Consider the following 18,988-nt stretch of genomic DNA (forward strand, 5'->3'; position numbering starts at 1 on the left):
GAGTCTTCCATTATTTCTTTCTTTACTCTTTAATTCCTGATGTTTGTGAGTAGCAAGCACAGAGTACTCAGCAATTGCTCATTTCTAAGAGCCTCAGGGATTCTGAAAAGAAGGTTTCACCATGATTGTAGCTTCTCTTTTGTCATTTCCAATTCCAGGAGCATCTCTCCTCTCTCTGTGAAATAATTGAACTGCCAGAGCGGTATAGATGGAAAGAGAACAAAGGAGCTGATGTCACCAGAAGGAGCAAAAGATGAAAGGCAGCGAGGACCGCCTAACCTCTTGTGGCTGGGAGCTTCGAGACTCCCAGCCATACTTAGACACTTGCAGCTAGTAAGTGCCATTTGAAAGACTCTGGCCATTCTGTTGCTTTTATTTTCTGAGTACTGCTTTCAGAGTTTCATGAGAATCCATGGGGCATCATGTTTCCAGAAACAGCCTCTTTATTCACAAACTGTCTCAAATGGATCGTTCAACTTAGGCATGATAAAAATGAAGCACAAAGGCTTCATGTTTCCTCATTAACAGATTAGTTGTTCTGAGAAGCGAGGCCCTGATGGTACCCCTAAGGCATCTTGATCATGGTCATCCTCAGTGTCTTGGAGGGGAATCTAGGACCTATTCACTTCCTAATGTTCTGCCATTCCTGTACTTCTGGCTTGTTTTTATCCCCTGGCCACACATCAGAGCTAATGACTGTCCTTTGGTGATGTTGTCCAGACCCCCTTTAGCCCACACTCTGCAGCATTCTTCTAGCTGCTGGAGAAACTGGAGCTGGGCTGGCTTATAAAAAAAAATGTCTCCTCCCACAAGATCCAGTCACCTCGGACATATTCTCCATGGGAGGTTTTGCATTCCTGGGATCCCCCAACTCTCCAGGCACAATCTTGAGCCTATGGCTTATGTCTGAGTGGAACTGACTGAATTAAGCATTGTTCCCATTCCAGAAGGTGAAACCAAGACCTGTAGATTAAAATCGCTGGCCTAATGTCACAAAGGTAATTCACTGTAAGCGGTCAGGCTGTCATCAGATGGAATGCAGGGTTTTAATAAGGAGTATTTTAGTGGTCATTGTAGATACATTGTGTGCTGGTCAGCATTCTAGGACAGTTGCCTAATGCATCAGCAGTAGACAAAAAGGGATGAGGAGCCAAGCAAGGAAATGGCAGGAGGGAAGAGTAACATAAAAGACCATGGCAGGAACTCATGGAGTCATAGGCTATGTACGGCCACCGAAGTCCTTTGCCTTTGCCTTGAGTAATTGAACTTGAATTCTTATGAGTTAAGTTCACACTGTTACTCTCTACAAGATGCCGTAAGGCAACAGGATTAAGTCTCATTGCCCAACTGTTTTGGTTTTCCTTTTTAAATGTCTCAAATGTACAAATGTACTTCACCTTCACCGTACAGCTTCACAGCATGGCAGAAATCAGACAAACTTCTTGTCACTGGCAATTGGGATACCTGGCACTGTTCTGTTCTGTAGGTATCAGCAGCATCGCTGGTTTCTGCCACTGGGTCTTCATGTTCTGTGCCACATCCAGTCACAGCAATTTGAAACGACGCCTTGTTGAATGTCCCTCAGGTAGTAAACATGTTCTAGTTGAGAACTGCAAACCTAAGATCAAAGCTTTTACTATGGCAGTGAGCACAGCAAGTGCTTAATACGTCTATTATTGGTTTGCCTACTTTCTAGCCTTCCTTTCCATATATCTTCTTTTGTCCCTTTCAAAGTAACCCAGTATCCTCTGTTTTATCATTTACTTTGAAAACCATCCCTGGTCAGATGCAAATGTGTACCTGTAGTATAAGACACTTGACAGACTGAGGCAGAACAATCGTGTGAGCATAGGAATTGGAGATTTCTCCAGAAACAGAACAAGAATCATCACAAACAACAAACAAACAAGCAAGCAAACAAACAAAAACAAGAAATTATTAAAACAAAGCCAGTAATACCTCTGATGAGAAAACTAGACATAGGAATTTATACTGAGGGCATTTCCATTTTAATCTGAGTTCGTTGTCTAAGGCATGGACATCACCACTAGTGGGCAAAGTTGAAGCACTGTATACAAATAGTTTTTAAAGCTGCCTACATATAAGACATAAAAGATGGTTTCTAAAGTATGTTCTCTGGAATGTAAAGAATGTAATTACAGTTCTAAAGAATGTTAATATCTCATAATAGAGTTGTGTGATTAAATAAATTTGAAAAATTAAGCTTATTTGAAAGTAAACCAATTGTTTTTCTTTTTCTTTTTTACTTCTTGTGCCTTAGAATCTTGACAATGCTAATATATATCATCAATATTCATGAGGACATATGGTTTTCAGCATTTGTAATCTTATTTTGTAACATGGGTTTTTATAGTTGAAGGTCAGCAAACTATAATCTACAGGCCAGATCTGGTTTACCACCAATTTTGCAAACAAAATGTTATTTAAACACTACCAGCTGACCCATTTACACATTGTCTATGGCTTTAAGTTGAGTCATTGTTATAGAGACAAGACAACCTTGAAAATCTAAATTCTCCCCGGTTTAGCTTTCCGAAGATCAAGATAGTTGATCCTATTTCTGGCTGAATGGTTTATGGCATATGCATTTAGCCTGAAGAACTTCAATGTTGGAAAGAAAAAAATTTATAGCTTATCTATGCACTTGAGATTCTGTGATGTCAGGTACTCAAGAACTACACTGAGAGTCTGTTACATATGCAGATATGTCTGGAATCTGGTTCTGACCTGTTGAATCAGAATATCCTTCAGAAGGGCTGTGGGTAGATCAGCCATAGAGTACATCTCTGGTATGTGCAAGGCCTTTGACTTGATTGTTAGCACCATAAGAATGTTCAGGGGGAAAGCCAAGGAGCTTGGACTTGGTGGAAACGCCTGCCCAATTATGTGTACAGCTAATGTAGTGCAAAGGACAAAGTTACCACAGAAACTTGATACGTTTAAGTTTTCTTAGCTCTAGAATTCTTCAAGAAGCCTTCTCTGGGTAAAGTTACACGCATCTTACCCAAGGCTATTAAAGTGTCTTTATCTCTGCATCTTCATGTTGCTATAGTTTAGTGCTATGTATGGACATTTTACTAAGTCAGATAAATCCGAGGCTGTCTTTCATCCAGCCTGAGTAAATTACCCTAAATAACGAACTCGTGGGTGCCCCCTTGAACATTTAAGGGAAGTTATTTCACCCCAGGTTTCCATTTTCTCATTTATGGAAAGTGGTAAGGGCACCAACCTGGACATAATAAACTATCACAAATAAGGCATCGAAAGCCTTGGCCCCAGAAGTGCTCAGTCAGGTTAGTAAGGAACCAGACATGGTGGTGCAAACCTGTAATCCCAGCACCTGGGAGGCTGAGAAAAGAAGATTGCCTTCCGGTTCAAGGCCAATTTGGGATACATAGTAAATTCCAGGCCAGCTTAGGGTATGAATAATATTTTGCTTAAACAAATTAAAATTAATTAATTAATTAAGAAGGGACAAAAAGGAGAGGAAATAGAAAAAATGTCACAAGGAAATTAGTGAATCTATAACCCACAGGGTGGTCAACTTTTCCAGGGAAAGAGCCTTGTAAGTTATCATCCTTTGATTTCCCTGGTGACCATTATACAATAAAGTCCTGAAAATAAAAGATTTATGGACAGAATGATGAAAGACCAAAGGGGAAGATAAAACGGTGGTCAAGGGTGATGAGACAGAAAGATCATCTGCATCTCTGTCTCTGAATTCTTTTACCACCTGTTGCTTCCTGTGTGGTCTCCAGGAAAGGGTCGGCTTCCTTCTGCAGCAGTTTTCTCCCTGGTCATATGAAGTCCCTCCTAGGATTTTTGTAGATATTAAATAAGACACTGTAGACAAAGCACTTGACACTTTAAAAAAGTTCAATCAAGGCTCTCTCTCCACTACTGGTAATTGCTAGCATTCTCACAGCGTGGTCCATCCGTTGCTGGAAAAAGGAGCCTGAAGAAAATACTTCTCTTTGTTTATGGAGAAGTCTGATTTCTGTTTTTGCTATTACTTATCCTTAGATCCCTTAGGAAACACAAAGCTGAGAGAACAGCTCAAAATTTGGGATTGGACTAACAGCACATGCAAATTCTCTATGGAGTTATGCACACAGTAAATCCCTTAGCTTCACTGAACTGTGCACAACTAACATATCTCCCTAGTGCAGACACCTCCTCCCCCCACCCCCAGCCCCGCTGTTTGTAGCATGTTAGGAGCAGACTTAATTAAATTCCCTAAACAAGGAAATGGCAGACTCCAAAGGAGATAGAGGAATGCCTGTGTCCAAACCAAACAAAGGAGAAACCATAAATACCAAGGCTTTGAGACATCAACACTGATACTGAAAAGAGTCTTCCTGCTCCTAAACCTGGCTCTTTAATCCCGTGGAGATTTGCCTTTGGGTATTCCCCACTGATCGAGACTCCAGGTCAAATGTGAGCACCTGGTTCACCTACCTGCTTCTAAAGAGGTCCAAATAGCTGAAGGTGAAGTGTCCTGCTCCGTACTCTGAACTGAGCACAGTTCTAGAACCTAGGGCAAAAGTACACACACACACACACACACACACACACACACACACACACACTATGCTCATCCTACTAGAGCTCACAGTCCAATGAGGGAGACAGACATCAATCAAATAAAGAGGTATAATACTACGAGGCAAAGCCCAGGTGTTCTGAGATATCATTGTAAGTCACCTTCCTAGAAAGACAAGGACCACTTCTATTGGAGTCAATAAAGCTAATTATGGCAGGAGAAAGCACAGCCTACTTCATGATCCAGTGACAAGAAGGAACAAGGAACACTACAGGAAATGAAAGAAGTCTTGAGTGAATAGTATAATACAAGTCCAACCCCCACGATGAGAATTGACTGCTACAGGAGAGGGATGTTAGTTTTTAGAGTGTAAGCCCTGATAAGGGGTCCACACTCCAGTGGAAGGCCACACATCCAAGAATATATAGATGGCAAAATTTGCATTGGTTATGTCTAAAAAAGAAAAGGGTGTGTGTGGGGGAACAAGGTGGTTAGTGAAGGGATAGATATGGGAGGGAGGGGTTAGGGGAATGGAATGAGTAATATCAAAATGCATTGTATGAAATTATCAAAGAGCTAATAAAAATAAGAGAGAAAAAGAACATTAACAGAATGAATCACATTTCTTTGCCAACCAAAAAGTTTAATTTTAAACTGTAAAAACCCTAAAAGTCTTTGATACTCATTAGTAATTTTGCTACAACAATGCCCAAAGTGATAGAATAAATATACAATTATGTATGTAAAAGATAAAATAGAGGAGAAGGTGGTTAGACCATGGTGACATGAAGCTGCCATATCACAGACTGTCTTTATGTACCAGCAAAGAGAAAAACAGGACCACAGCAGTGATGCAGCTTGCATTTGAGAAAGACCAGAAGAGACTAGAGTGTAGAGAGAACATGAAAAGCCAGTGCAGGCGGCCTGGCAAGATGTGGGGCTGGGGTGTTCCGGTGTGATAAACTGTGAAAGTGACCACACCCTGCTGAGGATCCCTTGTAGATCCCAGACAAGAGAGCAAGCGCTTGATCTGGAGCCTGGAGATGCAAAACTCCATTCTTCTAAAATAGGAGTTGACAGAGCTCCAAAGAAAAGTCAGACTGGGCAACATTAATAACACTTACATATTTGTGTGGTCACTTCGTGAACTTTGCTTAGCAAGGAGTTGGGATAGCACTTGGCACTTTCCACTAGCATCAAGAGCAGAAGGGAGACAGTGGCTACAAGTAATTCCAGCACTAAGGAAACAGAGACAAGGCCCGCCCTGGGGCAAGCTGAAGATAATCTAATTGGAGTCAATGAGTTTGGGTACGCCAACAGACCATGTCTCAATAAACAAAGTGAAAGTAATCAAGGAAAACAGCTTTTGCCAACTTCAGGCCTCCACATTCACATGCAAAACACTTGCACATACGTGTACCTCCACACCATATCATGCATGCCATATACACACATGCACACCACACACATGCATATACATAGATGCACATCACACACCATACACAACACACAAGAAGAGAGGGTTCAAATCTCATTCTCACCAACTTCCTAGAACGTGACTATCAATAATGACATCAAGGCTGACTCAAATTCTTCACATGTGTGTAGAGGGGAGCCGAATTGCTTTGTAGGGGTAGCTATTGGTTTAGAAGACAACGAGGGGAAGATTACATGGGGATTGTGCCTATAAATTGCCTAAAATTAAGGGAATGCATGTATATTAGCTTTTATCTTCATTAACAAAATCTCTGCAATTGTTCACTCTCTGTAGGAAGAGATAGGAGGAAGGTGAAAGGTGCTTTGTGATGAGAATATTGGGCTGTAGTTCCTGTTACTGGTATCAGAGAAGATCATCGTCAGGAGGGTGTGGTGAATTTAGACTAGGGAGTAGCAACCTCCCAGGAATTAGAAAACAGAGCAATGTATCTTCAACTCTTGGATTACAGCTTCACAGAGAGATAAACTTTACACTGTGAAACAGTAATATATATCTTATTTTACCTTCTACTTGATTAAGATTTATGCTAAAACATATTTCTGGTCATGATTCATGGAAATGATTTCCTGATCCCAAGATCACAACCTACAGTTTGAAAAACTCAAGGTTCAGTAGTTCTCGTGTGAGTCCTTGGGGAAGCCTGGGAGCACCCTCATGTCTCGAGGCTATTCCCACACTTGAGTTTCCTTGGCTCCTGATGAGTTCAGGCCCTGTGCCACCCCTCCCCTTTCCTCCTTAGACACACTTACTGGCAATGCTTCCATCTTTCTCAGCTTCAGAGCTTCATTTATTGTTTCGCTTCTTAGGGACTTGATTTAAGAAGCAGATATATTTTTAAATTTGCTATGGCATGGGGGTAGAGGCAGGTGGAGATGAAAATTAGCATCTATCTAAATTAAGGAAGGTTGCTGGGGTGTCTGTTTTGTGCCTTACATTCCACAACGCTGGAAATGGTAAAGAGACCATTTCCAGACTCTCGAAGTCACGGAGCAGAAGCTCTGAGTTCGTGGGCGTTGCACCTGTTCCTCGAGGGTGGAGTCTCCATGCATCTGAATTGTGACTTAACAGGACCCAGCTTTTGTCATCACCAAAAGAAACTTTCTTAGTGATAGAATGAAACTATTTACCCAAAGATGGGCAGGAGAAGATTTCCTTACTCACCTCTTTGAAGCAACATACCTGACTCAAAGTATACTCTGGCATATGATATGTGCACAGACCTCAGTTGCGGCACAGGTACTTATTTCTGGCAGGCTCAAAACAGCAGACATCTATCCTGTTTCTGCTAGGCTGTTTGGGGTTTCTAAGAGTACTGAGGACTGCAATAGCTGAGAAACCAGCCCACTGTTGAGGTCACAGTGGGGCAGCTTGTTAGAGCCACACTACCATACACAGATTAGACCCTACTGCTGTGTAGCTGATTGACGATGAATGTATCTCTTTATTGCCCTGAGCTTTTCTTCCAATACTAGAAAAGGAAATTATTAATGCCTACAGGCCAGGACTCCCTGACAGTATGAATGAAAGAACATCCAGCACAATCCCAGGAACATTATAAGCTGTTAAATAAGTATGAACCAAGGTTATTATTTTTAACATTCAATTCACATAGTTGGGAGGTGGGGTGGCAGATACGTAAAATAGCTTTATTCCACCAAGCTGAAGACTAGTTCCTAGAGGAGAAAAAAAGTTAGAAAATTGGGGCCTGACAACTACTAGACCAGTCTCAGATTTCTTTCCTCTGGGTTTTGTGCTATGCAAATGAATAGACACTCCTTAGCTGTGGTGGGGGGGAGGGGGTCACCTACTAGCTCTGAAAACATTGCAAGCTGGCTCCTGGCTTTGAAGAGCAAGATCTCTTATATCAGCTGTCAACACCATAGGGACCTTCCAGCCTGTCTCCTTCTTATTTATTCTTAGTCACAAACATTGGCAGCAGAGCCCTTAGGAATTCACACACCTTTCCTCTCTCTAAGGCAGCGGTTATCAATCTGTAGGTCTCATATCAGATATTTATATTACAATTCATAACAATAGCAAAATTAGAGCTGTGAAATAGCAATGAAGTACTGTCATGGTTGGGGGTCACCATGACATGAGAAACTGTACCAAAGACTCCCAGCAACAGGAAGGTTGAGGACCACTGCTTTAGGGTTTCCTGTATCAGCTCCAACCCGCTCAATGGGAAAGCAGTGCCTCCCAGACCACTAATAGTTCCAGCTTTACTCTGTTCTCGAGGATCTGTGGCCCTCAGTGGCACTGACCCCCAGGCCTGCATCAACTTCTCCCTAAAGGCCTTACAGTGAAATACTGACTTCTGTAGTAGCGCAATAGTGAGATTAGAAGTGATTAGAACTCATTGTACATCTCTGGGTGATTTGACTAGAGAAAAGAAAAAGTAATTAGTGGCTCTGATTGCTTTGAAAAATATATTTCAACATGCGTTTTGAAATCTAATGTATATTTTACCTTGACAGCTCATCTTCAATTTTGACTTGCCACATTGTGTAAGCTCAAAGGTCACAGAGCTAGAGGATCAGTGGCCTTAGTATACACAAAGACACATACAGACATAGACACACACACATACACACACATGTGCATACATGGGGATGTACACAAAAGTGTGTATATACATATATATACATATATATATATATATATATATATATATATATATATATATATATATATATAATTAAGTATAGTATGTGCGCAAACTGGATTCATTGAAGTAATATTTTGTTATTGGTATATATTAGGTACAATGAACTACATAAAGTATATTATCTCTACTGAATGTTCTTTGACAGACAGGGACCATTGTCCCAGTTTTTTACTAGAAAACAAAGGTGTCAATGTTCCCTCTACTCACAGCTAGAACTGATGCCAGGAAAACAAGCAAATACATAGAAGGATTAAAAGGAAGTCCCCAGGAACCTTCTCTTTCTCCTCTCTCCAAAGCCCACTTGCTCTGCTCAGACAGCAGACACTTGTCCTTCTGCATTTTCGGATGTCTGACTGAACTCCACTGTGCTTGCCACTATCTTGAATTATAGCTTCTGGAACACAATGGCAAAGAAGAAAAAGAAGTCATATCACATACCACTCTTGCCTCTGTCTCCTAGGGCTCTCTCCTTCCCATAGCTTGGACTGGAGAAACATCTGTTAGGCTGGCTACGTCTGTGCTCCATGCACTAGTTAGGACTCATGTTGCTGCTGGATCCAGATTAGTGGACCCACGGAAACTCCATGTCTAGATCATATATATCATACTGCCTTCTTCTGCATGCTACCTGTCTTCTGTCTGGGGTTTTCAGTTATATTCAGTGGGAAAAACTAGGTCTCACTTGTGCTGTGTGTGTGTGTGTGTGTGTATGTGTGTGTGTGTGTGTGTATGTGTATGTGTATGTGTGTGTGTGTGTAGTACATGTGTATGTTCAGGTGCGTGTAACTCTTATTTCTCTATGTACATGTAAGTGTGTGCACATAGTATGTGTACATAATGTGTGTTTACATGTAAGTATATGTGCACACATTTACATACATGTGTATGTATATGTGTGTGTATGTGTGTGCAGTGTGTGTGTGGGTGTGTGTGTATGAGAGAGAGAGAGAGAGAGAGAGAGAGAGAGAGAGAGAAGTTTAAATACTTATTAATCCACATCACAAACTTGGTTGTGTATGTGTTTAAGTAGATAGTGTACATTGTCTCTATGTTTTCCAATTACATGAAAGAACTGAATAGGTACAGTGAGCTATCTACTCCATGAAATTTCATGTCCACATTCTGTCCCCAAAGCCAACATAGTGGAAAAACAGAACTGACTGTTGAGAGTTGTCCCATAATTCCCCACACATAGGTCATGACATGTTTGCATCCATTCTAACATGCAGACATCATACATACACACATACACTCACATACACAGATGCACACAGAGTAATAACAATAAACATAAAAAGAAAGAACCTTGTTTTTTGTTTTTTAAAATTTACTTAATTTTAATATTCTCACTTATTCTTTGAGAATTTCATACAAATAATTTTTATCATATTCATTCCTCTTCTTCAACTCCTTCATGAATCTCTTCTTCTTCTCTACTTACCTAACATCATGATGTGTTCCTTCTCTCTCTCTCTCTCTCTCTCTCTCTCTCTCTCTCTCTCCCTCTCTCAACTATGGAGTCCATTTTGAGCTAAGAGCCTCCTCTCCCCTGTTCTACTTCTCCTGAGCTTTGATCTGGAGTTTGGTTGATACTATGTCACTCCATTGAGGAAAACTGACTTTCCCTCTCCAGCAGTTATGACTCCTTTATTAGATGTAGGAGTTCCTGCTCCACTTCCCCTCCTCCATGCTGGGATTTTTGTCTGGCTTATACACATACCGGCCTTGTGCATGCTGTTACAAATGCTGTGAGTTCATATGTGCATCTGATCTGTGTATGTAAAATGCTGTTTCTTTGAAATCCACCACCTCAGACTCACAATTTTTCTGCCTGAGCCTTGAATGGAGGGGTATGACATTGGTACTCCATTTAGGATTGAACATTCCCAAGTCTCTTATTCTCTGCACATTGACCAGTTGCGAGTTTCTATGTTCATTACTGTTTACTGCAAGAAGCTTCTCTGATGAGGGTTGATTGATACACTGATATAAAGGAATAGCAGTAATTAGGAGTCTTTTTATTGCTATGTTCATATACCAGAATACTAGGAGTAGATTTTCTCCTAGGGCCTGTGCCCTATCTATCTGTTGACTTCATTGGCCTTAAATCTGGGCATATCTTGCAGGCAGGTTGTTATTGTAGTTCACAGGGTTCATAGCTGGATGGTACTAATGATTACGTTTCTCCTTTGGTTGCATGCATCATACCTTCCAGCACTATGAACCAGTAAGAGTGAGCCTCCCAGTAGAGTACCAATTTCTCCATGTTCTCTGCCATAGCACATAGTGTCTTTAGCAATAAGATCTTATTGTCAAGTTTGAGAAGGTAACCTTGGTGGCAAGTTGTCTTTGGAATACCATTGACTATCAAGTTAGAAAGATCTAATCCATTCGCAGAACTGAGGATTTTAACTGGTAGCATATAGCATTTAGTTGGGGTATTGTCTTCTTATTATGGTAATTTTATTTGAACTCCTTTTGTATATGTATGGATTTTAGGGACTTTCTACAATAATAGTTTTTTCCTATGGCTTCTAAAAAAGGTGTTTAGTGTTCATTTTTCCTCCCCACATTCCATCCCTGCCATTCTCACCCTATTCCATTCTTCTAGTCTAATTTCTCTCTTTTCTCTTTATAATACCAGATTCTATTTCCTCTTCCTTGGGAGATCCCTCCTCTCCCCTGGTCCTTTATTAGCTAAATACTATGAATATTCTAAATTAAACATAAAAAAGCATAAAAATCTAGCATCCACATATGAAAAAATGCAGCCTTTGTCTTTCTGAGTCTGGGTTAACTTAGGCAGGATGATTGTTTCCCTCTCCATTCATTTACATGAAAATTTCATAATTTCATCTTTCTTAACAGTTGAATAATATTGTATTGTGTAAATGTACTACATTTTCTTTATCCATTCATCAGTTAATGAAAATCTAGTCCATTTCCAATTTCTGCCTATTACAAATAGATCAACAATGAACATGGATGAGCAGATATCTCGTAGTAAGATGTAAGTCCTTTATGTTGGGGTATACACCCAAGAATGGTATCGTTGGATGGATAGATGAATGGTATAGATAGATCTATTTTCAATCTTTTTTTTGATTTTATAAAGAACTTGACAAGGCATCTAAAGTCAGTATTTGCATAGGAACTCTAATAATCACTCGATATCTCAAGTTTTCTTTTATGACAGGCAAAAGCTTTTAAATTAACCGATGAAGAGTGTATTTCAGAGAAGAAGTGTGTCTTTTCCCAGTGAGTAAACTAATTTCCTAATTAAGTTTCTATTTTCCACTTTACCAAAAAGGAAATGATATACACTTCTAAATTATAGTGCCAGTCATGATTTAGGAAACAGTATGTTCACAAACATAGAGCTGATAATGTCCTGATAAGGATGGAGTAAATTCCCAAAACAGTTGTGCAATAATTTAATGGCTAAGAAACATCTAAATGTAAGATTTACTGGCACTGGTAAAGTGGACTTTTGCCTAGTAGGATGTGCTGCCCTGAATGATTTTGGTCAGCTGATTGTTCATTTTTATAGCCATGTATTTTGCTAGATACTCACATGTTAGGAAGATCTGTAAGTCATCTTAAGTATGCGCTGAGCCAATCAAATTTCAGTTATGAAAATCTGAATGAACTGAACATATAGTGAGAGCTGGGCAAATGCATTGTTGAGCCCTTAAAACAACAAACTTTAAGCATTTTTAGATTTTAGAAATGTTAAAACTATACATGCACCTTGTGGAGGATACAAGCGTGGAACATGGGCTTTGGAGTCAGAAACACTGAATTTTAAGTCTTTAAATTTAATGTAACCCTGACTTCATGGTCTATAATTAGTGTGGTGTTTGTGTGTGTGTGTGTGTGTGTGGTGTGTGTAGTGTGTGTAGGGAGTGTGGGTGTATATGTGTTTGCCTATGCATGTAGAGGGCAGAAGACAACCTCAGGTGCTCCTGTAGAGTCACAGCCTGTTTTGTTGAGATAGGATCTCTCATTGACTTAGAGCTCGCTGAGTAAGATGGGCTGTTTGTCAAGAATCTGCTTGTTTTACTTCCTCAGTGCCGGGATTACAAGTACCATGTGTCACCACACCTGGGTGGAAATTGGACTCATGTCCTTGGGCTTGAGTGGCAAGCACTTCACAGGCTGAGCTATCTCTACAGCTGTCATATTTCACTTTCAGAAGACAATAAAATTATGTTGAAGAATTGTGTTCAAGTGTCTAAGATTTAATCATCTCAAACCTTGCTAGAATCAAGCATGAGGTAAGGGCTCAGGGTCTATTTGTGACAGTCAAATACTCTTGATTTTCAAAAAGATTACACCCTCCAGTAAGCCCATCAGAAGTTGCATATTCCATCTAGGGAAAATTCATTTACTACTTCTAAATTAGTGACCATCAATAATTAGTCTACTGTCCTGGGTGTTCCCATCTGCCAACATCTTTTAACACAAAACCTACTTAATAATAAATAGTTCGCTTACATGCTGGTGGGCATCTTTCAGAAATTATGGGACACAAAAACACCAAACACGACATCCAAAATCTCAGTTGTGTCACGTGGCTGCCTGGGAGTCGTGACTTTGACACCATCATAAAACTGAAGAAAAGAGTTACTCAGGTCACCCTAAGTTGGGAGCTTTGTAACACGAGGCTGCTTGCCAGAAAATGAATTAGTTTTAACTGATTGATATGCATGCCAAATGCATGAGTTGGTTCTCTTACCTATCATCTTTAAGAGGAATCAGGCTACAAAAAGTTTGTTAGGAGCAAGACAGTGTTAGATATTTGAAGTTTGGCTTTTCATAACTCTTATAACTTCAAGGACATAATTGTAGCAGTCTTACTATGGTCAGTTTTTCTCATGGATTTTGACTAGCTATGTCTCTCTGTAATGGTTTTTGTCTGCTACATCTCTTTGATGCTACACTACTCTCTGGGTATAAGTATTTAGAATAGAATTATAAGTTATAGTTTCTTAGAAAGTGGTATTGGTGGTTCTCCTCCAGGATTCATATCCTCACTAGCCAAGGGTGGTAGCTAGATTTATAGTGCTAGATAAGGATTCCATCCTACTGAGCAGTCATTAGAGGATGTTGCCCGAGGATATAAGTGGTACTCTCACACCTTTGGTGGTATCTTGTCATTCTGGTCATTAGGTTTTGTGGAAGTCACAGGGAAGACTTTTCTCCCTTGGCAGCTTGTGTCGCTCCTTCTGCTGCTATGTGTGCCAATCCTCAGTGGAGTAACCCCAGTTTAGTTGCATCCTCAAGTTCTCCTTCCAACATGTGTGATGTCTTCAGCAATAGTGTCTTCAATTTCTGGGAGGCAATTGAGGACCAGGACAAAAGAGGGAGCTGTGGTTTTGATGAGAAAAAATTGAGCCCTTTTCCTGAATTTCAAATAGGGGTGAGTCTTTGATTCGAGTGAGCAGAAAATAAAGTGGCCCTACCATGATTCCAAAGTGGTTTAAGAAGTCATAGATCACTGTAGCAATGATTAGTATCATTTGTTAAGCACCTTTTGAGAGCCAATGCCTTTCCCAAGTATTTGCATGAAATCCACACAATAATCATCTCTGTGTTGCCTTGGTGACCAGTGAGGTTCAGAAATACTTAGTAACTTGTACAAAGCAAAGACAGAACCAATTTAAACCCACAGACGAACAGGATACCATACTCTTGTATCTCCAGTTAATCAGAAGGCTGACGCAGGGGAATTTTCTTGAGCCCCATGAGTTCAAGATGTATATGGATGACATAGCTGGGCCTACCTAGCTCTACTTAGCTGGTTCAATCAAGGGAACAAATAAGCAATCAAACAAACCTAGGATAGATTTTACTATGATCCTTGTTGAAGTAAATTCAAATGTAAACGAGGCCTGAAGACTGCTTGAGTAGACAAAGCCTGTTAGGTTCAAACTTGCTTAACTTTGTTGTTGGCTCTATTGTTGTTTTTGTTGGATTGATCCTAGAGCTTTGAACATTCTAAGAATGAGCTCTACCATGGAGTTACACTCCTGGCAGCAACCTTGCTTACTTGCGCAAGAATAAGTAAAACTTAACTTGATCTATTTCCTTCAAACCCTTATAAGAAAAACAGAAATAAAACTTAGGCTCAACCAATCAGAAGTGACAAACTCAAAATTATATAAGTAGGGACTTCCCAAGGAGGTAGACCAATTACAACAGCTCTATGACTATAACCAAAGATTTTCTGTGTTTGTAAGTTTGTAATACAGAAGACTCACCTGCCGTTCCCTTCTAGGATCTTCTGAGTCAATCCTGGTTTGGAGCTGTCCAATTCCAGAATCACCGCTCAAGTGAACTTCATTGTGCCTTACTTTATCTCTTTACCATTCTTTGATTCATCCCAAGAATATGAACTAGCATAGAGTGGAAATGCCCTTTCCTCTCAGGTGTCTTTCCTGTTCCCCCTTTCTTAATAGATCTGTGCATGGTACCAGACCCCTTAAGTTTCCTGACTTTTATATCCAGCAAAAATTATTAAAAGATCACAGCTCTCTTGCAACAGCATGCCAAAGCATCCAATCTCAACGTAATTAACAAGATATGTTTGACATGTCTGTTGCAACACCTTGTTTATGGCCCTACAAATAGCACATGGATACCGTATTTTAAGATACCATATTTTGGGACTTCAGTGAGAAGACCATGTATCATCTTAAGTTAAGTGTCCTGTGCATAGCACACAATACAACTGTGGGGGTGGTTTGAATATGCTTGGGCAAGGGAGCGGCACTATTAGGAAGTGTGGCCTTACTGCATCACTGTGGGGATGGGCTTTGGAAACTCTCCTCCTTTCTGCCTAGAACCTAGTCTTTTCTTGTCTCTGTCTAACTTTAGATAAAGATGTAGAAGTCTCAGTTCCTCCTGCACTACGTCTGCCAGGATGCTGCCATGCTCCTTCCTTGATGATAACAGACTGAACCTCTGAACCTGTAAGTCACTCCCAATTAAATGTTGTCCCTTATAAGAGTTGCCTTGGTAATGGTGTCTGTTTACAGAGATAAAACCCTAACTAAGACACCAGCACAATGAGCACCAGTGAGAAGTTTTGTTGAATTGAACATAACTATGCATTTTCATTTAAAACCCAAATGAAACACAGATAATAATAAAAATAGGTAATACTATTGAGAACTAGCCATGTGTCAAGCTAGGTATTTTTCTCATGGTGATTTAGCCAAAATAATAAATTCCATGAGATGAAGACATCGCCAATTTACAGTGATGATGTTGAAATTTATAGGCAACACAAATTATGTGTATAAGGTCACAGGACCCAACTCAACTGTTCTGACCCACAAAACTACACTTGGAAGCACTACAATGGTCATTCATAAAAATGCATGTAAGGGGTTGGCAAGATGACTCAGTGGGTAAAAGACCCTTGAAGTGAAGCAATCTTTCTCCCGGAAGGAGAAAATATAGTCCAAAGCTTTCCCCTGACTTCAACGTTCATGGGACCCATATATATGCCCCTGCTCATAATAATGAATAAATAAAAAATATGAATGAATATTTAAATAGATATTTAAATAGAAAAAATTAAAGAAAAAAATTCATGAAATATACTTATAATTTCATAGTACACCTATATTAATATTACTGTACCACTTCCCAATATTGAGTTTTAAGAACTATGCTGGGTGATATTTGAATTTTATTTCAAAACATTCTCAGGTAATTATTAACCATATCTCATTGTTCTTCTTTAAGAACATGATACACACATACATATATACACTCATACACAGGTGTACACAAAAGGATGAGAACAACATTAATGTTTTAGACAAATCTCCTTCACTTTCCAACTCATTTTTCTACCGCAGCTGCTTCAGGCACTATCCAGTGTGACAGTACAGAGTTGATTAACACTAACAGAGTACCCACAGCCTAGTGAAAGACAGCTACATGATTACGTGATCACAATGGGACAGTCATCTAGAGAATCAAATGACATCCTGCCTATGTGAATGAGATGTGCCTGAGACAATATTGAACAGGGAAAAAGAATCACCTGGAAAGAAATGAAGAAGCCAGTATCTCGGGAGGAGCACAGGAAAGATGATACTTTTGAGTAAAAACTGGGTCTAAGAGACATGATTGCTGATGTTAAAGTCCTCAGCATGTACCTTTCATCTCCCTCTCTCCTTCTCAAGACTGCCTCTTCCAGTAGAATACCAGCAAGTCTGTGAATATCAGCACTCCAGGCTGAGCCCGAGCACTGCACTGTCCGTTGTAAATATGCCTCTACACCAACACATGGAAATATTCTTCTATTTATTTATTGTTTTAATGCAGTGATTGATCGTGGCTGTTGAAGGGAATCAAGGGGTTCTAAGGATTTCAGCACACCTTTTAGATACCCTGAGGGTCTGCCTTCTGAAATCAATGAAATGCCTCATGAGCATATTCTTTCAGAAATAAGACCTTCAAAAACAGGCACATGACCTCCTCCAATTTCCTATGGAAGGCATTATTCAAATGTCCTCGAGTGACGGATGGTCTAATAATTTGCAAAAACGTGCTCCTTACACTATGAGGTCAGCCCTGTTTTACTTAAAAGTTTATACTCACACAAGTACCATCTGGAGCCCACATCCTCTGTCTTAAGCTTCAAATAAATCCTGATTTACCTCAGAAATGTTTGCCAAAAGTCTGCCTGCTAGAGAAGTGGCTAATATCTCCTCTCTGAACATGTCTTTGCAGTATATGAAACATAGTAGATATTTAGTAAATGATTGTCCCCTGAGATGCTCTAGGATGCCACGAAAAGTACCTATTGGGAAACGAAGGCTGGGCAGCCTCAGTTTTCTGAGAAGAGAGGGAGGACTGAATCTGGCAAGAGGCAGGCTTGTTTTGTTTCGGTTTTTTCTTTTTTCTTTTTTCTTTCTGGCTGGAGCCTAATCCACATAAAAGTTCCCCATGCAGCATCAGCACTGTGACTCAATACCACAGCAGTTTCTTCACCAAACACTTTCCAGCTCATGGAATTTATCAGTCTGAGACACATTGTGATCTGATGAAGTATCTGTATAGTAAAAACAATCAAATCAAAACAAACAAACAAACAAAAACATCAAAGAAAGAAATGGGTAGGGGTCAAGATACTGCTTAGTGGCTACAGCACTTGCCATGCAAATGTAAGGAACTGAATTCAGATCCCTTGAATGCATGTAAAGCTGGACACATCAACACATGACTGAAATCCCAGAACACTTATGGTGAGTTGGGAGGCTAAAATGAGAGAACCCGCAGAAGCCTGTGGACCAGCTAGGCCAGCCTAGATGATGGTAGTGACAATCTGTCTCAAACAAGGTGGAAGGTGAGGAACCATGTCTGAGGTTCTATGTTCTTCCTTCATATTTTGTGGTGTATGTCCACATCACACACACACACACACACACACACACACACACACACACAGGAGGAAGGGAGGGGAGGGGGAAGATACTTGAAGAGAAACATTCAAATCCTGAAAAGCTCATGTAACAATCTGGTTCTTCATAAAGCCATGCTTTTGGTGAACTCAACCCCATAGCCAGTCATTTGTTTATGGCTACCACCTTGCAAAAGGATCTTAGGAAAAATGCCTTCTCTCTGGGTCAAAAACCAATGTACATAACTGATTTCCCTGATAATTCTAAGGTGTTACCCAAGTCTAGTTCTGATTCTAATGTATACAGAAAAATACCTTAAGACTTTGAGTCTAAGTAAAGAAGTAAAGCTCATGCAGCTGCTATTGCTGCTGGTGGTGGTGTGTGTATGTGCTTGTGGGCGTGTGTGTGTGTGTGTGTATGTGTGTGTGTGCATGCACATACACGCACTGTGGCTGTGCGTGGCTGCTCTCATGCACGCATACACATACTCTGAACACTGAGGAGCTTGCCAGGACCGGAAGTGGACCACTCCTATACTTCATATTGAGTTCCCTTAAAAGCAGGAAGTACCCCTTCCTTTTTAAAGGGGAGCGTCAACATTGCCTGGACTCTTTCTCGAGTTTGATTCATAGTCTTTTAAGTCAATTCCTGGTAGGGCGTGAGTCCTACGTACACACATGGTTTTCTTTTCTAGAACTGGGGAAATGAGTAACTCCTGAGTATTGGGCCAGGAAGAACACCTAGAACTTTAGCAGGTTTTTTACCTTTGTGGGGAATAGTTATAAATATGACATTAAGTCACCTAGTAATTTGTTATGTAGCAATAACATTTTACC

General features: G+C 40.2%; 1 long non-coding RNA gene across 1 annotated transcript in view; it reads left to right on the forward strand.

Annotated features, from left to right (window-relative positions):
* Positions 1-238: 238 nt before the first annotated feature.
* Positions 239-18,988, forward strand: part of LOC114625713 — an 88,335-nt gene continuing 69,585 nt past the window's right edge. Inside the window, exon 1 of the long non-coding RNA XR_003712115.1 lies at positions 239-333. This is a non-coding gene — a long non-coding RNA (uncharacterized LOC114625713). The remainder of the gene's footprint in view (positions 334-18,988) is intronic.

This window comes from Grammomys surdaster, unplaced genomic scaffold (assembly GCF_004785775.1).
Source record: "Grammomys surdaster isolate TR1022 unplaced genomic scaffold, NIH_TR_1.0 220, whole genome shotgun sequence".
Taxonomy (NCBI): domain Eukaryota; kingdom Metazoa; phylum Chordata; class Mammalia; order Rodentia; family Muridae; genus Grammomys; species Grammomys surdaster.